Genomic DNA, 23,813 nt, shown 5'->3' with positions numbered 1-23,813 from the left:
AACACAGTAATGATCTAAAATAACATGTAAAACACAGAAAATCTAAAAATGTAAAAGCAAAACACTAAACATACATTGGCCTGATTCTGGTAGGGAGGTGAGGGGGAAAAGAGGGGCCCATCACAACCCTCACCTCACCCCACCCCCCTATCCCTTCCTCAAAGAGAGATGCCTTTCCTCTGGTTCTGAAAATTAGTTAATTTAAGCTCCTGCCCTACCATTAATGGAAGCCTATTCCAAAATTCTGGAGCCACAGTGGAATATGCACTTGCACATAATGGCTGCTTGAGCAAAAACTGAACTGTAGGAATTTCCAAAAGCTTCTGTTGACTAAAATAGCATGACTAAAGTGGGATATACCAGTACAGGGATCCAACCAGATACAAAGATCTGCCCCATTGTAGTTTCTTGAAAGTCAGTATCAAGTTTTGAAATTTCATCTAGACCTTTGTGAGCATTGCTGCTCTTCCTACCTCCCATCCCTAGCCACTCAGCCACATTTTGTAACATCAAAGCTTCTTTACCACCACATCTGGCAAACCCAAATATAAGGAGGAGGTGATCCACCAAGGTGGATGAACACTAACCCACGAGAAATCAACAGAGGGAAGTGGACCAATGACTCCAGGGAGATGGGATACTGATGTACAAACTACCATTTTATTCACAGACTTGACACAGTACCGTGTTTCGGCCACAGGCCTGCCTCAGGAGTCTTAAATGATTCTGGTACTAGGAATCGATCTGGAGGTTAGGAAATAAGGATCAGTCTGAAGGGGTTTTTTTTTGTTGTTGTTTACAACTGACCAGCAGTCTACACGCTGTTCCGTTTTCTAACAAACTACAGAGAGACATATCAAATCTCCAAGGGTCTTTCTAAAGACCATTTAACCTTCAAACTGATCCTTATTTCCTAACCTCCAGATCGATTCCTAGTACCAGAATCATTTAAGACTCCTGAGGCAGGCCTGTGGCCGAAACCCAAATATAATGCATTACTGTAGTCAATCATGTTAAGTACCCAGGAGTGACTGTCAGAGTTCAAGTACCTGATACATCTAAGAAAACATGAAGTTGTTACACTAATCTTTCACTGTAATAGACTCTACACATCACTGAATGAATCTAAGCCTGAAAAGTCACTAGATCTGGAGGTTAAGAGCAAGTTTGCTCATTATGATTCACTTGGCAATTTTCAGCATGTAGCAGTTCAAATTGAATTTTAATTTATTTAGATTTTGCTCACACCTAGTAGCTCAAGGTGAGTTACATTCAGACACACTGGGTATTTCTCTGTCCCTGGAGGGCTCACAATTTAATTTTGTACCTGAGGCAATGGAGGGTTAAGTGACTTGCCCAAGATCACAAGGAGCAGCAGTGGGATTTGAACCAGCCACCTCTGGATGCCAAGACTGGTGCTCTAACCACTAGGCCACTCCTCCACTCCCAGGCCACTCCTCCACTTCAGGGTTCTTCCTCAACAGGAAAAGGATCTGGAAGTCATCTGCATAGATGTAACTTTAAAAAGCAAAGGGGCCTTTTACAAAGTCACAGTAGCGTTAGCTCGCAGTAAAAATCAGCTAGCGGTAAATGCTGAGATACCCATAGGAATATAATGGCCTCTCAGCGTTTACCGCCAGATGATTTTTACCACGAACTAAAAACACTAGCACAGCTTTGTAAAAGACCCCTCAAATCACCTAATCAGATAACTCAAAGAGGATAAAAAGATAGTTAATAACATTGGGGAAGGGGAAGTTCCCTGAGATACCCCACAGGTAGCTCTAAACATCTTAGTGAATTCCCCATTTACTTGAACTTTCCACTCCTTATTCAACAAGAAGGATTTCAACCAAGGTAGTTTTATTCTCCTAAGTCTTAATTCTCTGCAGCACATTAAAAGGGGTTCATGAATCACAAGGTCAAATTCACTAGTAAGATCTAACATTTATTTATTTATTTATTTATTGCATTTTTACCCCACCTTTTCCCACAGAATGCAGGCTCAAAGTGGCTTACAGTAGACTGGAAAGACTAGCGCCAATCCAGCAGTTTTAAAAATACAATATTTAAATAGACAAATAGTTAAAGTAGAGTAAAAGGAAAAAAAATGGATCCTATAACTTGAAGTTACATTACCAGTAGTACTGCCTCACTGTTATCCGTATACATATACATTTGACTCATTATTGCTAATGAGGACCATACCAAGCTTTTGTGTGAAATTCTACATGTTTTGCTATGACCAAGAACTTCACACACTTCTGGTTGTGAGAATGCATGTAAAATTTTACAGTGGTCCATATGCCTGCCATTGTTTAAAGGGGCTACGCTTGGATTATTGTAATATTGCTTACAACAGAATTAGTTCTTTTAAATGAAGTGCTTACAGTCGGTCCCAAACACTGCTGACTATATCTTTTCTTATACTAAAAAATTTGATCGCTTCACCACTACTACTACTACTACTACTTGACATTTCTAGAGCGCTACTAGGGTTACACAGCGCTGTACAGTTTAACAAAGAAGGACAGTCCCTGCTCAAAGGAGCTTACAATCTAAAGGACGAAATGTCAAGTTTGTGCAGTCTAGATTTCCTGAATAGAGGTATGGTGGTTAGGTGCCGAAGGCGACATTGAAGAGGTGGGCTTTGAGCAAGGATTTGAAGATGGGCAGGGAGGGGGCCTGGTGTATGGGCTCAGGGAGTTTATTCCAAGCATGGGGTGAGGCGAGGCAGAAAGGGCAGAGCCTGGAGTTGGCAGTGGTGGAGAAGGGTACTGAAAGGAGGGATTTGTCTTGAGAGCGGAGGTTATGGGTAGGAACGTAGGGGGAGATGAGGTTAGGAGAAGCTTGAACTGTATGCGGTACCTAATCGGAAGCCATTGAAGTGACTTGAGGAGAGGGGTGATATGAGTATATCGGTCCAGGCGGAAGATAAGATGTGCAGCAGAGTTCTGAACGGACTGAAGGGGGGATAGATGGCTAAGTGGGAGGCCAGTGAGGAGTAGGTTGCAGTAGTCAAGGCGAGAGGTAATGAGAGAGTGGATGAGAGTTCGGGTGGTGTGCTCTGAGAGGAAAGGGCGAATTTTGCTAATGTTATAGAGGAAGAAGCGACAGGTCTTGGCTATCTGCTGGATATGCGCAGAGAAGGAGAGGGAGGAGTCGAAGATGACTCCAAGTTTGCGGGCAGATGAGACGGTCACCGTTGGTTTCCAGTCAACTTTAAAGTTCAGTTTAAGATTCTTTGTCTGACTTACAAGGTTCTTTTTTTTTTCTGCTGCCTCTGCTTGTCTTAGCTCTTTGATCACTCCATACACCTCTACTTGTGCACATCATTCTGCTTATGAATCGCATTTCACTATTCCATCAGTGTGTAATGCTCAAAATCCTACAGATTAGCAATGGGTTCTGCAATATATCAATGACAGTGTTGTATTTTGTTTTGTGCTTATTTTAGTTTTCATTTTACACATTTTTAAAAATTGTTCTCTCTTCTATTGTATGTCCTATCCTATTTAATGTTGATGCTCCTTTCTTTCTTTCTTTCTTTTTTTTAAATTTAGACTGTACACCACCTTGTGCATTTACACATTAGGTGGTATAGCAAAAATTCAGTAAACATAAACATATTCCCAGTTACAGTTACCTTGGAGTGCTGGTAGTCCAGCGAGGCAAGGCACACCCTCTCCAAAATGAATACAAAGTAGCCTGAGTGTATAGCCCCTCTCATTAGGAAGCCAAACCCCCCTTACAAATTGTTCCAAAATCATATTAGTACCACCTCCTACCACCAAACTTGCCAGGATCTGTAGAGGGCAGGAGCAACTCTCAGGCATATAGAGGACTACTTCTTAAAGTTTATTCCAAAGCTAAAAGAAAGCTGGTCTTTGTGATGTAAAACATGCCAAATACTAACAAGTTAGAACTTTGTTTTCATACATTTACAAATGTGCATTCCAGTACATCAGACCTGTATAGATTGACATAAAGAATAATATGCTTTATTAAATTAGCGTTCCCTCTGTATGTCTGCATTAGAGGATACTTTTATAAAGTCATGCCTAGATAATGTGTGGTTTGACATACCTGTTTTATTCCTAATTTATAAGTACACACCTACTTGGTCTGGGTCAAATGAAGTGGAAGACAAAGAAGGGAGGAGGTGGAGGCTTCCTGACAGATAATTTATAATGAATCTTTTAATTTTTGACATGGAAGAAAACAGGCAAAGTCTGAGCCGTGAATAAAAGTGGAAGGGAAAAGAAGTCAAACTGAAGAATTAGATGTGTGTGACAAAAAATGACGGGAGCTGGAGGTGAGGATGTCAGTGAGATGAACCCAGTAATCATGCTTACAAGTGTAATAGCAGACTGGATGGAGGTGACCATGAATTTGAAATGTAAAAATTCAGCATGGGGCAAAAATTTCATTCAGAGGCGCTTTACAGAGTGGGTGGAGAAATGGAGGAATCAAACTCTGAAACAGAAACAAGATAGAGGTTTTGGCATGTCTTGCAGGATGGGGGCACAAGAACACTCAAAGCAGGAGGGAGTATAGTGCTTTAAGAAGAAACTGCCTCATTTGCATACTCTGGCTTGATATTTTTAAGTATGTTGGTGCTGATGAGTTGAGACTTCTGGGGGGAGGGTAGTTAAGTGGTAAGGTTATCAGATGAGTGGAAAAAAAAGAGGTGAAGAAGCTTGAGACAGTGCAGTTGAAACTGGGTTAGAACAGTGGCTGTGTTACCCATCCCTCTTCCCATGGCTCAGAGAGGCATAGGAACCGACTCTGTGGGTGCTTGAGCACCCCCAATATTGAGAAAATTTCTTGTATGTGTCCATGGAAGGGTTTCCATTGTACTTAGCACCACCAATAACTTTGAAAAGTTGGCTCCTATGCAGAGAGGGCCCAGATTAAGGGGAATATTCACTGAAGTGTGGTAATGTTTACACTTACTGCACTTTAACTGCAAACATTAACGTGCTGTATGTGTAAAGCATGCACCCTAACTAGGGTGAACGGTCAGGTGAGTATCCTGCAAAGAACAATTCTGTAATCTAGGTGTCGTGTCTACGTACGTAAGTTGTTGCATTCTGATGTACACTTACCTGTGAAAATGCCAGTAGGGCATCTAACTTACAGAGCAAATAAATGCAAGAGAGGGCATTCCCATAGGTGTGTGTAACTTACAGAATACTGCAAGTTATGTGCAGCCCTGCCACACTTAGGAGCCTGCGCTTATGGCAGCTCTAAGGCTGCTGTAACTGTGAGCGTTTAAGAGTTAGGTGTGCAGATATCAGGTTACACTAGTATTTTCTATCACAGGGGTTGGTAATGTAAAGTATGCTGTGTGCCACTTTTTTCAAGATTTATTTTAAATGAATGGAATCGTGCCACAATACAAATGCACAAAATGTGAGTTTTATTAAACTTTAACTGCATTTATCAGTCTCATCAGTGGCTTCCTTGTGCATCTATTTTAGAAGATAATTTGCCAATGTCCGGTTGGTAACTTGTCATCTGGATTCTAAAACATGCTTCAGAGTTTTTGGCTGTCGGTCGATTACGAACAGAATTTATTGTTTGTTTCATTGCTGAAAAACCATGCTCGCAGTAATAACTTGTACCAAAAGCTAACAGCAGAGCAAATTCAACCTTCTTCACTGCAGCAAATTTTGCTTGCATTTGAAATCATTAATATCTAAAAAGTTTAGTTTCATTTTCCATCAACACCTCTCTCATCTCATTACATTTGTTGAGCCATAATTCTGAACTTTGAAAATCAACCAGCTGCAATTCCAACAAATGAATTCTAAGAAACTCAAAGTACTTAGTGTTCTCTGGGCACAAAATATACTTAAACATGGGTCCATGGCATTGTAAGTCTTAAAATCTTCTCCCAAATTTCTTCTATAGCATTGAAATGAACAGCAGCAGATTGCATTGCACCAAGCTCCTGAAACTCAGGTCAACATCGGTGAGCATTTTGATTCTTGGGAAGTGCCTCATAATCCAGTTGGAAAGATTTTCCTGGAAAAGTTTCAACTTCTTGCAGAATGATGACCATTCTTCGTACAAATTCAGTACAGTTTATTTTACCTTGCAAGCCTAACATTTAACATAGTTAAATGCATGGTGATAGTTAAGAACATGAAATTTAAATCCATTTTTTGTCCCCCCAGTTGCAGATAGTCATAACCAAGTTCCTGGACAAAAAGTTTGATATCGAGGCACTCAACAAAATCTGACAAGAATCTTTTTCCTTGCTCAAACATTGCAGTGCATAACAAGATCACTATTAGTGAAACTGTTCTAGCAGTTTTAAAGTGCCTGTAAGTCCATGACAAGCGGGTTATGATTGCATTTACAGTCCATGTCACATCAAGCATAACATTGCTGAGAGCGTTTGATGGAATTTTCACACTTAAGTTTTGGTGAATAATGTAGAGGAAAACTAACAAGGGCTTTCCTGTTTCTGCAGAATGCTAACAAATCCATCCTTCTTGCCTATCATTGCTGCTGCTCTATCAGTTGTAATAGAAAATATTTTGTTTTTAATATCAGTGCCTTCTTCATCATTTTCCAGACCAGTAACCTAGGCTATGGCCTGTAGAATATCTTGGCCTGTTATGATAAAGTCGTACAATTAGCACTAAATGCGAGATATCATTTATATCAGTACTGTCATCTAAAGTCAAAGTTACAGCATCACATTTTGTGAGATCAGTTTTTAATTGCCTGCCGAGATTATCAACAATGTCACATGTATGTTGCTGAACAGTTCTAGGTAAGAGACAGATATTGAGAATTTTAGACAAAATGTTTTTGTTTGCAAAACCTTCAAACAGATACTCAGCACATTGTAGAAATCTCTTTTCAAAACTCACCATCAGTAAAAGTTTTTCCTTTTCATGCAGTACAGAGCACCATAGTGTAACTTGCTTTAGTAGAACTTTCATGTCTCTTTGTAAGCTTCAGTCGAGTGTCCTTTTGCTTCCTGTATGATTCCATGCATTTTTTAATATACTCAGCCATGCTAGCAACATCTATGTGTAACAAAGATAATTCATGTTTTGTTTTAAAATGTCTCAAAACACTTGATACTACAATGGTTTCACTGCACAGTGTGCATTCAGTCTTTTCACCTTGAGGAATGAAACCATACCTCTCTGCCCATTCTTCTTGAAAAAGTTGTGCCTTGCGTTGTGACCAATGGCGTAGCCAAGGGTGGGCCCAGGCCTAACCACTTTGGGCTCAGGCCCACCCAGTAGCAGCACACCTGTGATGTGGCTGGCAGGGATTCCCAAGCCCCACCAGCTGAAAACTCTCAACATCAGTCCCTCCTGCATACCTTGTAAATAGCAGATCTTAGCATCAGTTTGAGGCAAGTGATGCCAGCTGCCGTTTGGAAGAGTGCTGGCTGCTCGAGGAGGAGGAAATCTTTAGCTGGCAGGGTTTGCGGATCCCTGCTAGCTCAAATATTTAATATTTGGGGTTTGTAGACAGGGAGGGGTGGAGAGAGGAGCAACCGGAAGGGGGCCAGGGGAGTAAATTCCATGCCCACCCACCTTGGGCTCAGGCCAGGGGCATATCTGCATGGGGCCACAGGGGCCTGGGCCCCCGCAGATTTCACCCTGGACCCCCCTACCATCGACCCTCTCCACCTCCCCCTCCCGCCCGCCCGCCACCAACCCGTCGCCGATCTTTGCGGAAGTCCTCTCTTCCGTGCAGGATGCAAGTTGCAACGCTTCCTGTTCTTCTGAGTCTGACGTGTACGTGCAGGACGTCAGACTCAGAAGAACAGGAAGCATTGCAACTTGCAGCCTGCATGGAAGAGAGGACCTCGGCTAGAGGGGGGTTGGGGTCCCCCGCCAGCAAAGGTAAGTGACAGCAGCGGAGGAGGGTTGGCGGCGGCGGGAGGGGGTGGAGAGTGTCATTGGTGGCGAGGGGGGGTCTGGCAGTGGCTGGGGGGTCCGGAAATGGCGGCAGGAGGGATCGGTGGCACCAGGGGGGGGCTAAAATGTGCCCCCTCCCTCCGCCAGAGTCCAGATACGCCCCTGGCTCAGGCCCACCCAAAATTAGCCATCTGGCTACGCCCCTGGTTGTGACATGTTGAGAAAAACTGCTTAACTTGTCTTCTTGGCTTGTTTTATCATTCCACTTTTTCCCCACTTGAAAATTCTTCTTTTCTCCATACATCTGTCTCATATAATGTAAGTGTCACTTAACTATTAATTTTAATTTTCCCTGACCAATCTAAACCAGGCATGTAAGGAATAATATATATACATATATAAAAAAAAGAAAGAAATCATTATCTTATGGATTGAAAGAATGAATAGAAGTGAATAAAACAAAAATAAATGGTTATGGTGTGAATTTATTTATTTATATCACACATTATCCCACCTCTTTGCAGGCTCAATGTGGCTTACAATACATCAGGTTTACAGAAGATTTGTGTTACATGGTGGTGAATTATATAATGGTGTTAAAGCAAAAGACATTATAAGACAGTGCTAGAAAGCAAAAGACATTATAAGACAGTGTTAGAAGTTCCGAAGATTATACATTTGCATGTTGATCTTTGTGATAAATCTTGTCGAAGAGATAGGTTTTTAATAGTTTTCGGAAATTGGTCAGTTCATAGATCGTTTTCAAGTTGCGTGGTAGCGCATTCCAGAGCTGCGTGCTCGTAAAGGAAAAGGTAGATGCATGCATTGATTTGTATTTCAAACCCTTGCATTTCGGAGGATGAAGAATGAGGGGTGTACGGGAAGATTTTTTTGCGTTCCTGGGTGGTAGTTCTATTAGATCTGACATGTAGGCTGGGGCGTTACCATGGATGATTTTATGGACTAAAGTGCAAAGTTTGAATGTGATGCATTCTTTTAGTGGGAGCCAGTGTAGTTTTTCTCGTAAGGGTTTCGCGCTTTCGTATTTTGGTGTGTCAAATATATGTGTATGTCTATGTGTGATCCATATAATAAAAGTATACAAAGACTAGTGATGATGTGCTGACGAACATAAAATAAATGATTGAGTATGTGTATTCTGCAATAAGGACTAACCTTGAAAAAATAATAATCTGAAGAGTATATGTAATAACCAGAGTAAAGGAAGAGTGACAAAGTAATTATTTGGAACAGAACTAACCTTAAAAATTTGGTTAAAAAATGAGAGTCCAGAAGTTATAACATTAAATTGCAATGGTCTAAAAAAAATAATACATAAAAAGTAAATAATAAATAATAAAAATGAACATATATACCAGCACATTATGATTTTCAACTGTTTTTATCAAAATAATTTGAAAAGTAGACAGACAAATCTTCGCATGTAAAAATGAAGCCATTTCAAATCAGATGGAGAGAAAATTTCAAATAGTATTACAAGAAATAATTGTGATAAAATCTATATGGAGAAACAAATCTGGTTATAATAAACCTGTGCGCAGATATGGGCAATATAAACACAAATGAGTGGTATCATGTGAGTGGGAGAAAGAACCGTGCTGCAAAAGGTGATGCACTAGAAAACAAGGACGATCGATTACACATACTATATGTTATAATAAAGTGAAAAACAAAAAAAGAAAAACACTATATCTTACAAAATAAAAACGAACGTATAAACAAACACTGGAAAATTATAATGTGCTGATGTATATTGTTATCATTGTTAAATCTCATATGTTTTTAAGTTGTAAGTTCGTGTTTTGTATTTTATCACTCCACAAATTATTTGTCTTGTTTGAATTTTGTTTTCTTATATATTGTTTTAATTCATAGACTCCTGATGTAGGCCATCTGGCCGAAACACAACGTTGTGACGAGTCCGTTTGTTTTGCAAATAAACTTTGCTTCAATTTCACCACTTCAGTGGTCCTGTCCTTGGATAGCCTGGTTTTCACCCCCACTTCCCTTTCTGTTGTAGGCACCAAAGGAACCATAATGCTTCAGGAGTTGTATTGTGTTAATGAAAATTTTATGAACAGTTAAAAAAAAAAGAAATGTGTCAGTTTTGAGAATTTACATCTGCTATCTTTATATTTTGCATTTTCAGGAAGAAATGCATTTCTTTATTTCTCACGTGCTGCAGAGCCTGGCATCTTAGGATTTCATTTGTCTACATTAGTAATTTTTAGTTTATGGTCCTGTATGTGAAGAGGGACTATCTGTGTTTTGCATGTGTAACTGAGGCCAGGTGTTCTGGTAGGAATGGATGCAAATTTTGCTAGCTGTGGCCAGCATGTTTGCTTTTTTTTCCCAAAAATTAAAATATTGTCATCTGCATTAATCAAACATAAATAACAGTCCAGTTCATTAACAGGCTTCAAAGTAGAAAGTGACATGGGGACAAAGTTTGTCCCCGTCCTCACGAGCTCTGTCCCCGTTCCCATGTCATTCTCTATTGCCTACTTTACACCACTTTTACAGCTATAGGACTTGTAGGCTGTATATAAGAAAGTAAATAAATAAATCATGGATTTAGTGTGATGAATGAAGCCATCAGAGAGTAGACCAGCACCCTGCTCCACAACATTACATATGGAAGGGAAGCAGGTGAAAATCATGAACAGTGTGCCAGCAGGCCAGCTACAACCTCCGCTAATGTGGAGGGTGTTCAGGTAGGCTGAGGATGTCAAGGCTTAAGTGGGCACAATTACAGTATATACTTACTAATGGAGAAAAAGACCTCAAATGTCCCTGATTGGCAACAAGCAAAACATCTTAGTGCCTACTCATATTGGACTCCAGTTTTCTCATCCGTCTAAAAAAATCTCCAAACAATAGGAGATTCCTATTATAGGGGTAACGTCAGAAGAAAGAAAATTGTCACAATTCTCAAGTGGTGGGGAGAGATTACTATTATCAAAAAAAATTGGATCATAATGCAATCCCATGATATATTGTTTGATCATAAAGTATGCATGAGTGGCATTTTCTAGATCATGGAATCTAAAAGAAATATTATATCCAGCAAATTTACCTTCTTATGTTTTATAAAAAAGCACAAATATTCGAACTGGGCATGAGAAATGTGGCCATTGTAAAACATGTTCCATCACTGTAGAAATCAATGAGTTTTAGAATCCAGTGAATGGAAGGGGTTTAAGTTGAAACAAAACACTAATTGTCAATGTGCATTTGTGATTTACATTTTGAAATGTGCATGTCAAAAATTATATGTAGGTAAAACGATGAGAAGTTTACATCAACGTATTGCTGAACATCAGTCCTGTGTGAAAAGGCAAAAAAGGGAGTACCTTTAGTATCACACTGTTTGGAGAAAAATCATGGATTTGAATCCTTCCAATGTTTTGCCATTGATCATGTTCCCTTTAACCTTCGAGGTGGTGTTCGTAATAAAATTCTGGTGAGACGTGAACAATGTTGAATATACACTTTACAATCTCTAGAACCGTGAGGATTAAATTCTCAGATTGAATGGACAGCATTTTTTTGAGTTCATAGTGATTAACGTTTGGACTTTTGGTTATTATATCTGGAAAGTCGAAAGTTATTTAAGTGGAACAGTTCTGCTTCTGATTTAGGTAAATGCAAGCGTCAAAAAGCCAATAAGCACCCTGTTTGAAGTCAGACGTGGAATAAAGTTAAGTAAGTTTGTAAAATCTTTCAAACATTATGGGATATTTATATTGAAGGCATTAACAGATGGATGTATGTTTTATAGCTCAAGCGACATGAGCACTTAGTCCTCCTGAGGAAGCTAATCATATAGTGAAATGAGAGCCCCGCTGGGCACAAGAATGAAGCTAAGTGCTTGATTTCATTATTGCATGAATAAGAAAGCAATACTATATGAACAACTGAAAGCAATATTTTATGAATATTTGAATCACAAATGTGGGAGAACACTTGGAGAAATTAGAGTGCACTAAAATATTTCTTTCAATTCATATAATATTGCTTTCTTGCTACTATATATATATATATATATATATATATATACAGTATATACACACACACACAATAAAAAGATTCCTTGTTTGGAAGGTTTTTGGACCGATAGCTGGAACTAAGATATTTTGCTTGCTGCCAAGCAGGGGCATTTGAGGTCTTTTTCCTCCATTAATAAGTATATACTTAAAGCAATTGGAGTATCATACGAATATTGTTTGAAATAAGAGATATACAAACTGAGTGATATTTTCAAAGACTGATCTGTTTGCTGAAATTGTGTTTAGATTGGTTTAACAGCACATAAATAAAACACAAACTAGACATTGCTCATTTTAATTAATCAGAGATTATAGTGGCAGCTCTGGCTTTCTAGTCACATCATGGAGTGTGGTATGGTATGTGTATAATAACCACTTGCCTAGAATAACACGAACGGTGAGTGTCGTAGTATGTATGTGATGGAAAACTTAGTTCATACCTAATAATTTGCTTTTCTGTAGACCCAACAGATCAATCCAGAGACTTGAAGTCCTCAAGTTTGGCCAGATAATGCATTCCCTGCAGAAAGGACGTAAGCCACGAATGCTGCATCAACCCTGGCTATCACATCCAGTCAGTAATGCTTCAGAAAAGGCTGAATGGAAGACCAAATTGGAGACCCACATATTTCCTCAATGGAAATCTATTGCTACTTAGCAAAGGACGTAGCTTGTGCTCTCAAAGAATACGCGTTGAGATCCCTTAACAAACAGGATATATGCAGAGGAAATGGCATCCTTGAACCATCGAGCAATGATAGCTTTTGAGGCCTGGTCAGTTTTCTTGTGGCCAGAAAACAGAAAAAGATTACCAGAATTCCTGACTTCATTGGTGACCTTAGGTATTTGATAAGAAGCCTGCAGACATCCAAATATTGGAGCGAATGAAACTCCTCCAGATAATCCCCGCTCCAAAAGGAAGGAGGAGAAGCCAGTTGATTCAGATAGAAGGCTGAAATCACCTTCAGTAGAAAGGATGTTACCGCTCTAATTGATACTTCAGCTTTGGAAAAAATGCAGGAAGAGGTCTCAGCATGGCAGCGCCTTTAATTCTGACACTAATTTTTCTGAAGTAATTGCCACCAAAAAGGCCATCTTGAGAGTGAAATCCTTAAGGGTGATCTTATCAAGAAGCTCAAAAGGAGGCCTCTGGAAGGCGCAAATGAGATTCGGATTCCAGAAAGGACATATCACCTGCCTGGCAGGCTGTAAGTGGTTGACTCCCTGAAGAAAGCAGACTATGTCCAGATGCGCAGCTAGGAAAGTTCTGAAGGCAGCCATGGGAGCCACACAAGAGCAGTGACTTGTACCTTTAGAGGGTTTAAGGCTAATCTCTTTTTGAAATCCTTTAGCAAGAAGGCCAGAATGTCAGAAAGAAAAGCTTTGCGTGATGGAACACCCCTAGGAGCACACCAGGATTTGAAGTTTCTCTAGACTCTTGCATAAACCATAGAAGTTGACCATTTTTGAGAAGCACAGTTTGTTTATTTATATTCCGCATTATCTCAATATTCTAAGCAGAGAACAATATACATACACAGTAAAAATGACTAACAATATTTAAAACCAAGAATATAAAATATTCAGTAACAAAAAAGCCCCTAAAGGCACCAGTCAAGTCTTCTTTTCCAGCTCAAACGGTACAACACGTGGAGAGGCATAATTGAAAGGGGTGCCCAAGTTTTCCTAAGGACGTCCTCACGAAGGGGTGGGGAAACCCATATTATCGAAACAAGATGGGTGTCCCATCTTTCGTTCCAATAATACAATCAGGGACGCTCAAATCTTGACATTTAAGTCATCCCTAGAGATGGTTGTCCTTAGACTTGATTGTTTCTGATTTTCGGCGATAATGGAAACTAAGGACGCCCATCTCAGAAACAACCAAATACAAGCCCTTTGGTCGTGGGAGGAGCCAACTTTCGTAGTGCACTGTTCCCCCTGACATGCCAAATTAAGGGAGAGAAGGATAGAGGGAGAAGAAAGAAGGAAAGATGCTGAGCTCAGAGAGAGGGAGGGAGAGAGAGAAATAGTGCACCATGAGGTGGAGAGAAGGTGGAAGGATGGAAGAAAGAAGTTGGACTTTGGGGGGAGGGTTGGGACAGAGGGAAGAGAGAGAGATAATGGACCTGTGGGTAAAGGGGAGGAAGGGAGAAAGAGTTGGACCTGGAGGTGGGAGAAAGGAAGATATTGGGCCTTAAAACGGTGGAATAGCCACAGGGGAGGGAAGGGCCTCTGAGACATGGGCCCCCCACTTTGGGCTCAGTCATGCCTGAGTCATGCCCTTCCTCATACTGCCTCAGGAGTGAGGAAGTCAGTGGGATGCTTCCAGCCACCAATGCTTGCACTCTCCAAGCATGCTCAGTTTTCATGTATGAATTGAGCATGCTTAGGGAGTGCCAGCACATGATATAGTGCATATTAACTTGCATTTGCATACTGTTGTTACTACATGCATGCATTGACTGCTTAAGGGAGCTTATTAAAAGAGCCCCCCTTAAATATACATAGAAAACAGAAAAAGAAACCTTACTCAATAATAGAAAACATATAAAACTACAATAGTCCCTTCACAGTCTCTTGCAAAAAAAAAAAAGAGAATTTTTCTATTTTAGTACAATTACATCTTCTATTGTTTTTTTCTTGAAGCTCTGTTAAACACTGTTGCCAGACAAGCCTGCACCACACGTAGTAAATTACTACATCCTCCTCACTTCAGCCATTGGCAGGTGCCAAATTCAAATAGCATTCTAATAAAGGAGGTAGAAAAAAACAGGAGACGGGATGGCAAGGCACTTTGGTTAATCTCAGTTTCCCCTCCCCTTCACACCCCCCCCCCCCATGCAGCCGTCATTCAAGTACACTCATAACAAAGCTAATAAACCTATGTGCTGCTGCATCCACATAGTCGTTCTTTATTGCTGGTAGCATTTTTATTTTATCCCACTCATATTTTCAAACATTCTGGCTTCTGGAGCATACGGATGTACACAGAGAAAGTGTAATAACAGAACAAACTTTTCATAGGTAGAATAGTAATTTGTTATAAATTATAATCAGTGTGTCATTTGGAAAGGCTGATTAAAGGGACTCCCTAGCATGTGTTGTATTCATGCAAACATTTTTTTCTCCTGGTAAAGGGCCACCAAAACATTTATGAGAATCAGGTGCTCAACATTCAAAGTTTCTATCTATTTACTTGTTTACTTATTTATGACATTTATATTACACATTAAACATGAATAAGATTGAAACCTGGGAGCATTTTAAATCATTTTTTCCCTGTGCCTAGATCAAAAGAGAAAGATGGTTTGTGGGAACTTGCTCCCTTTGGTTTGTGGAATGCAGTGGTATATTATAAAAATGCATTTAATATTGTTTATTATTATTTAAAAGAAAGATATGAAATAATGAGGGCAGAGCTACCTTCATGCAGAAGTCTGGTCAGTCTAAATGTGCCAACATTTTCCAGTTCTGTGATATATATTTATTTCTTCTTCAAGTCAGTTTTCAGCAGCATTTTCTCAGTTATTACCCAAATGCGAACACAGTTATAATGTTAATTAATACATTTTGGATGTTACTGAAATCTATTATTCTGTCTCACTGTATTTCCAGTTTTGTTACAGTATACAAGGACAAAAGATAAGAAAACCATTGGACTGCATTAGGGGCTTATAGCCCATTTAGTTATGTTTAAGCAAATGAGAGATCTGCGTTAAAACCACTTGTCCCTGAAACATGCTCAAAACAGAATAATCCATTTGTACAAAAGAGATGAGGTGAAGGTGTGATTCCATGGGCCCTAATGAAAGGACAATTTAACTTTATTTCCAATCTTTATAACACCAGGCTTCCCAAGGCAGATTACAACAGTTAAGATGAACCCATCCATAAACAGGATATCCTCACTGAAATTTGGCCATTTATTACTGTATTGTATAAAACAGTGTTTATTAGTGCTGTTTCCACCAGCTACAATAATGTTTGAAGCTGTTTTAGTGATTATTTCATGATATTTATATCTATATATGGGATGCTTTCAAATATATTAAAAAGCTGTCAAATAAGTAAAAAAAAAAAAAATCTTTTGTCCTCACCTTTTAAGGCCCTGCCTTGACTTTTTACATATGGACTTATACCCTTATTTCTAATAAACGTTGGCTATTGTTTTCGGTGAATTAAAATAGTGTCATGCTCCGCCTACTGGCTTCAGGTGATGTGGAGGGGCATAATCGAAAGGGGCGCCCAAGTTTTCCTTGCAGGATTGTCCAGGCAAAGGGGCGGGGAAATCCATATTATCGAAACAAGATGGGCATCCATCTTTCGTTTCGATAATATGGTCGGGGATGCCCAAATTGCGAAATTTAGGTCGACCTTAGAGATGGTCGTCTCCGATTTTCGGCGATAATGGAAACCGAGGACGCCCATCTGAGAAACAACCAAATGCAAGCCCTTTGGTCGTGGGAGGAACCAGCATTCGTAGTGCACTGGTCCCCCTGACAAGCCAGGACACCAACCGGGCACCCTAGGGGGCACTGCAGTGGACTTCAGAAAAAGCTCCCAGGTACAAAGCTCCCTTACCTTGTGTGCTGAGCCCCCCAAAACCCACTACCCACAACTGTACACCACTACCATAATAGCTCCCAGGTGCATAGCTCCCTTACCTTGGGGGTTGAGCCCCCCCAAATCCCACTCTCCACAACTCTACACCATTACTATAGCCCTTATGGGTGAACGGGGGCACCTAGATGTGGGTACAGTGGGTTTCTGGTGGGTTTTGGAGGGCTCACATTTATTACCACAAGTGTAACAGGTAGGGAGGGATGGGCCTGGATCCACCTGACTGAAGTGCACTGCACGCACTAAAACTGCTGCGATGGACCTGAGTATGATATTTGAGGCTGGCATAGAGACTGGAAAAAATATTAAAAACAATTTTTTTTAGGGTGGTAGGGGGTTAATGACCACTGGGGGAATAAGGAGAGGCCATCCCTGATTCCCTCCGGTGGTCATCTGGTCATTTAGGGCACATTTTGTGGCTTGGCCGTAAGAAAAAAAGGTCCAGGTAAAGTCGTCCAAGTGTTCATCAGGGATGCCCTTCTTTTTTCCATTATCGGTCGAGGATGCCCATGTGTTAGGCTCACCCCAGTCCCACTTTCGCTACGCCTCCGACATGCCCCTGTGAACTTTGGTCATCCCCGCGACGGAAAGCAGTTGAGGACGCCCAAAATCGGCTTTCGATTATGCTGATTTGGGTGACCCTGTGAGAAGGACGCCCATCTTGCGATTTGTGTCGAAAGATGGGCGTCTTTCTCTTTCGAAAATAAGCTTGATAATGGACTAGATAGGTTCACGTCGTCTCCTGTTCATCCAACCTCCCTAATTCTAACCCTTGATTGGCTTCCTATCTCATGAATCTCTTCAGCGGCCTGATTGGCTGGCCGCCTCGTGAATCTCTTTTGCAACCAAGGAGGTTTAATGTTTGCAGCTTAACTGGCTAGCTTCCTCATGAGTCTCTTCTGCTGCCTGATTGGCTGTCTACTTCGTGAATCTTTTCTGCAGCCTGACTGCCTCCCTCACGAGTCTCTTCTGCAGTTTGACTGGCTGCCCACCTCATATAAGACATTTTCTTCCTCATTTCTCTTGAGTCCAGACCCAAGTGCTTTAAGTTTTTTACTGGGGTTCCATAGCAGTATTTCTGCAGTATTCTGTATTCTGTTGAAGCTGCTTGCAAGCTCATGCCTCAGTTCAAGTAGGATCATCTCATGGGGGATGGAGGGAGGGACAGCAATGCCAAACTACATCCATTCCAGCATGCTGGAGCTGGAGTAGGAACAAGTAGCATTGGGACCAGGACCAGGAGCTTGAACTCAATTGCCAACGTATAGGGAGCTCTTGGAGCAGAATCTGGAACTGGAGCTCGTGTAGAAACTGTAGTCAAAACAGAAACATGGAGCTGAAACTGGAACTTGAGGCAAGGAGCAGAGCTTCATCATGAAAGGAAAGTGTTCGCTTTACAAGAGAGCTGGAGTGTTCATGCTGTTGTGAAAAATTTCTGTTTCCAACAACCGTTTTTTATTTTGGCCGGCCCTTTGGCACTGTTTGCCTACAGCTTCTTGGCTAGCTCTGTTAACATCTTGCGTTTATCTCCTGGCTAGTGCCAATTTAAACCCCACCAGTGCCTTTCCTTTATCAGCAGTAGGATAAGCCAAAACAAAATTTGTAAAGGTGACCTCTGCTGTTCTTGATGGGGAAAGCAGTACTAATCATTCAAAGGAATAAGCTTGTAACTGCCCACAATCGCAACCCCCCTTCTTCTATAACCTGAGCACCATTTGCATGCTTAAATTATAGAATATTAGCACTTAAGCATGTGAATGTCAAAGATTTGTGTGTAAGTGCTATTTGGACACTAAGCAGTTTTCTATAATTTAGCATGCAACTTGCACAGTGCACAAATGTAAAGGAGCATTTGCTTGGGCACAGCATGTATCAATTATGCACTAAAGTTTTGCATTTAGGTATGTGCATTTATGCCAGCCATAGATGGGGTGTAAGTGGGTTCACCTTAATGTTGGTGCATAAATGCCAACTTATGCTAGTGTTCTTTAACAGAATCTGGATGCCCAGATCCTGTTATAAAATTTACGCTTAGCATCCTGTATTTTGATGCCTAAATTATGGCGCACTTTATAGAATTGCCCCAAATTATACCTATAGGTTTGATTATCATTCACAGCTTTCATTTAGCAGACACTTTCCTTAAGTCCCATAATAACACATAAACTATCCCCAGACTGTACAATTTCTTAGGAGGGTAATTAGATCATCAGAAGGTGTGCTTTATTGAAAACTACATAGTTGCAAATTTTAATATGTATAATTTTTATTTTGTTTTTTATTGTCTCCATAATTGAAATGCTTTTTTAGTTCTTCATTTCATCATCTCCATAATTATAAATGAGTATTTACCTTCATTCATCAGAAAAGTACATATCCAGGACCTCCCAACATGATGTCATGTTTTGCTAATGCTGCATTCAGGTAGAGGTACCTGAGCTGGTTACCACCACTTGTGCTAACTGTACATATGGAAATTGAATAGCCTCTGTGATGATGGCCCTCCTATAAAAAAAATATTAAGTACTTGTGCTGTTTATTGGGTGTTTTTTTTGGTGGGAATTTGCCTTTAGAAAATAGGCATTTTTTTTTTTTAGACTTCTCACATAGTTGAACTGTTTATAAAATCAGGCCCTTAAGACTAGATTCAGTAAATGGTGCCCAAATTTGGATGCAAAAAAAAAAAAAAATGAGTGCTGAGTGATATTCTATAAATGGTGATCTGAGCTGGGCGCCGTTTGTAGACTAATGCAGTGCTGGGATCCACACCTAAGGATTTACAACAACTAAAATCTGGTCTATATCCTCATATGTAAATTAGTCGTGGATCCCCCATATTGTATAATAGCTCATGCACCTTTAGTGAATGCCCAAGGCCTGCCATACCCCTCCCTTAGCCATGTCCCCTTTTCAGTTGTGCGCTAAAAGATTTACACACACATCTTTATAGAATAGTGCCTAGCAAGGTGTGCACATAAATCCAAATTGTTGCCAATTAGTGACAATAATTTGATTGTTGGCACTCAATTTTTGGCACTAAATGGCTCATTAATTACACTGGGAATGCGCCTAAATTTGCACGCACAACTTTGCGCGCCTTATATAGAATTCTCCCATCAATGTCTTTCCCAAGTGAATAACTGTAGGGCCCTGTGCAACATGTTGGCACATTTTTTTAATCACTTTCTGCTCTTTGTGTTTTAGTTTGAAATTTGCTTCTTACTCGTTTTTGTATTAGATTAGGTGATGGTTGGAAGTCTAGAACTGGAGGTTCAGGAAACATTTGATTCTGTGATTCAGTCTCTCCTAGCCATGGCTGTTCTTATTTTTTCTTAGGGCCCCTTTTACCAAGCTGTGGCAAAAGGGGGCAGATGCTGGTGTCAGCATGTGTTTTACATGCTCGCCGAGGCCCCCTTTTACCGCAGCTGATAAAAGGGAAGTCTAGCCTTCCTGCAGGAAATGGCCATGCGGCAAATAAAGCACTTGCCGTGTGGCTATTTCCTGGGGGGGAAAGCCCTTACCACCACCCATTGAGGTGGTGGTAAGGGCTGCCACGTTAACCCAGCTGTCACGGTTGTGGCCATGCCCTTATGTTTAGACCTACTGTTTCTCTGTATCTAGCTCTGTGACCGCTCCAGTTTGCCTTTTTTCCTATTGTTCTTCCTGTAAGCCAAGCCTTGCTTTGGTCTCCCTGCTTCTGCTTCATTTCCTGTTGTTGTTCTTCCTGTTAGCCAAGCCTCGCTGTGGTCTCCCTGCTTCTGCTTCATTTCCTACTTGTGACATCGTCAGCCTACTCCTTTATAAGGACCCAGGGAGCTTTCCTACATTGCATTTGCAAGAGGTCTCTTAATCTTGTGTTACCTGTTTAGAGGATTTCCCTGATTGGCTTGGTTCCTGAGAGGCTTGCTCCTGAAGGTCTGTTCTATGTTCCTCAGTCTTGTGTTTCAATGCTTTGCTTTGTTTCTGTGTGTTTGCTTTTGTACCTTGATCCTGAAAACCTGGCTCTAGAGCCACACCCTGCCCTTGGTGTCTGTATCTGTTTAACTCTGCCCTTAGCTCCTGCTTTTAGCCTAGCCCTGCTTTTGACTCTTGCTATATAATTAAGCTCTGTGTTTAAGCCAAGCTCTGTTTATTCAAGCTCTGTTCTTGTTTCCCCTGTTCTGTTTCCTGTGTGTGTAGTTCTTGTCTGTTAATTCTGAGAGTCTGTAGAAGCCAGCATTGTCCCTAATTACCTCCCTGCTATGCAGCTGGGTCTGCTGCTTCTCAATCTGCCTGGCCTCTCCCTTTCTAGCTGTGGATGCTGGTAAGCACATTGCTTCTTTATTTGTTTGTTTGTTTGTCTTCCCTTAGTCTGCTTAATCCTTTGCCTACTATGTTGCTTCCTGGCTCTTGAGCTCTGTTTCTGCCAAGTTCTGTTCCTGTTGTGTGTTTGAGCCAGGTTCTGCTCCTGCTCTATGTTTGAGCTAGTTATGACCTAGTTCCCTGCTAAGCCAAGTCCCTTTCAGTATCCTGTTCCAGTCAAGCCAAGCCAAGTCCGTTCCAGAATCCGGTTCCAGCCAAGCCCGTTCCAGAATCTGGTTCCAGCTTGTTTGAGAATCCTGAATCCTGTTTGAGAATCCTGAATCCTGCTCCAGCCAAGCCTGTTTGAAAATCCAGAATCCGGTTCCAGCCAAGCCTGTTTGAGATTCCAGAATCCGGTTCCAGCCAAGCCTGTTTAAGAATCCTGAATCCTGTTCCAGCCAAGTTTATTTGAGAATCCTGAATCCTGTTCCAGCCAACCCTGTTTGAGAATCCTGAATCCTGTTTGAGAATCCTGAATCCTGTTCCTGCCATGTGTATCGTCTTGCTTCTGTTATTCTATTGACTAGCTCATGCCCTGTCTTGCCTGTCTAGTTGTGCTTTGTTTTGTCTTTTTCTGTCTAGTCCTGTCCGGATCCAGTTCTTGTCTTACCCTTTTCTGGACCCAGTTTTAATCTACTTCTGTATGTTGCCTTGTCCTGTCTGGGTTCCAGTTCTGGCCCTTTGCCTTCTTTTACCTCGTCTGGATCTGGTTCTTGTTTTGTCCATTGTGTTTAGTTACCTTTGTCCTGCCTTGTTGAGTCTGTTAGTTTATCTTAGTCCAGTCTGTTCTGATTCCTGCCTGTGCCAGCCCAGGTGATTTGTCTGCCAAAGCTCCAGCTTTGTTCCAAGGGCTCACCATTCCTGACAGTTGTGACACCCAACGGTAACCCGCACTGCCCGATTACCGCCGGGTACACTCCGGCGCTACTAAAAATAAATACATTTTTGTAGCACCGGAAATGAGAGCTTGTTATGGGTGGGAAGTACCACTGGGCTGCTGCGGTAGCCCAGCGGTACTTCCTGTATAGCGAGCGGTAAGCTCGCGTTGGGCTTACCACCGCTTAGTAAAAGGAGCCCTTAGGTTTTATAACTAGTTTGTATGTTATTACAAGAGGTGTACTTTGAAAGAAACACAATGGACTTTAATAGTAACATTGATTTCTTTATCCACTACCTTCTGCATCCGTGAATTCTGCAGTAATTTTACGTCAATTTTCTCCGCAAACATCTGCCAGTTTTCTCTGGAACATCATCGTTTGCTCATTTTGACTTGCGTGAATGAAGAAGGTATACCCCTCAAAGTCCAGTTACAAATATACTAAGTTAGTTGAATAGAAAGTACCATCTAATACCAGATAGTGCCAAGTTGGTCAGGCATGATATTTATTGACTTTATCCAAATAATGCCACTGGATATCACTCCCTGGACCTGGTGACTGCTAGTTACTCAGTAGAAGGTGCTACCACTTGGGTTACTAGCTATAATACCAACCCCTAAATGTAGGAATGCACAAAAAAAATCATTGCTGAAAAAAGTGCTGTTCTATAAGCGTTGTTAAAGTTAAGCGAGGTTTATAGAATAGTGCTTATACCCGGGAATTGTACCTAACTTTAGGCGTGGCCATTTTCACCAACTGAAATGTGGTGCCAATGTCATTATTCAATAACAGTGTGCGTAAATTTTAGGAATGCCCCTGTTATGCCCATAACCTGCCCATTCCATGTCCTGTTTTTCAGATCACATATAAATGTCAATTAAATCTAATTAATGCCAATAATTGCTTGTTACGCCGGTAATTGGGATGCAAAACCGGTGCTAGGCAGACTTCTACGGTCTATGCCCTGATTGTAACTGAATAGATATGGATGGGCTGGAGTGTAAATTTTAAGGTGCTTCAATGTTGCACTGCTATGGATTTACAGCCTGCTTCACCAACACAGACTACTCAGTAATTACTGTGAATTTTTCTGGATTTGTATTAGGTAAATGAGATCTTTATTAGAGGTTCTAAAATCTACAATGATTAAGCTATATACATACAATGATCAGCTATATAACTGAAAAGAAACAATGCCTATAATCATTCTATCTGTAATTAAAGAAAACATATCTATAAACAATCATTACATCACTGGTCCCTACATCTAAGCAATGCTAGGAATTCCTAGACCAGGAAAAGAAGCAATAAAATAATCATCACTGGTCCTTACATCATCCAGGCTCTTATTAGCTGGGGGGGCCCCGTTCACAGCGAAAGCCAGGAGTTTCTTTGACCAGGAAACATGGTTCTCTGCCCAGTATGTACATTACTCACAGACACGCTCCCCATTTCACTGAAAGAAACTCGCCTTTTTATTAGGCTTAGAACTCATGTTCAGAGCTAAGGAAAATTACAGAATGCTTGAGAATAGGTAAACAAGCCATACTGTGGGAATGTTGTCACGTTTCCAAGTCCAGGTGGCCAGTCTGAACTGGAAACAGGCTCCACCTTTCCCTTCACATAACAAATTAATTAGAGCTGTGTCTTATCTTCTACATTCCAACTTATTTTCACACAATCAAAGTTAAACAATCATTTTTAAACAGAATTACTTCTAATCACAAATACAGACCCTGAGAGCATTTGTTGGTCAAGGCAGATAGAGTTGAAAAACAATCTCTAAAATCTTTTTTATTACAGATGTTAGCGTCAGAACTTTTAGTACAAGAACAGTGCTGAGCAGATTTCTACGGTCTGTGATTTGTCCTTGCCATTCTCAGGGCAAACTCGGGTATACATATAAAGTATCACATACCATGTGAAATGAGTTCATCTTGTTGGGTACACTGGATGGACCATTCAAGTCTATATCTGCCATCATTTACTATGTTACTATGTTGTTA

The 23,813-nt window shown here is 40.8% G+C and overlaps 1 long non-coding RNA gene across 1 annotated transcript; it reads right to left on the bottom strand.

Annotated features, from left to right (window-relative positions):
* Positions 1-602: 602 nt before the first annotated feature.
* On the bottom strand, positions 603-15,805 carry LOC115460175. Its single transcript, XR_003940396.1, has 4 exons — positions 15,792-15,805; positions 9,859-9,862; positions 1,105-1,115; positions 603-671 (listed from the first exon to the last, which is right to left on the bottom strand). It is a non-coding gene; the product is annotated as an uncharacterized LOC115460175 (long non-coding RNA).
* Between the last annotated feature and the right edge of the window lie 8,008 nt (positions 15,806-23,813).

Source organism: Microcaecilia unicolor, chromosome 1 (assembly GCF_901765095.1).
Source record: "Microcaecilia unicolor chromosome 1, aMicUni1.1, whole genome shotgun sequence".
NCBI lineage: Eukaryota > Metazoa > Chordata > Amphibia > Gymnophiona > Siphonopidae > Microcaecilia > Microcaecilia unicolor.
Note: the sequence above shows the minus strand (reverse complement) of the source record. Positions and strands in the feature narration are given on the sequence as shown.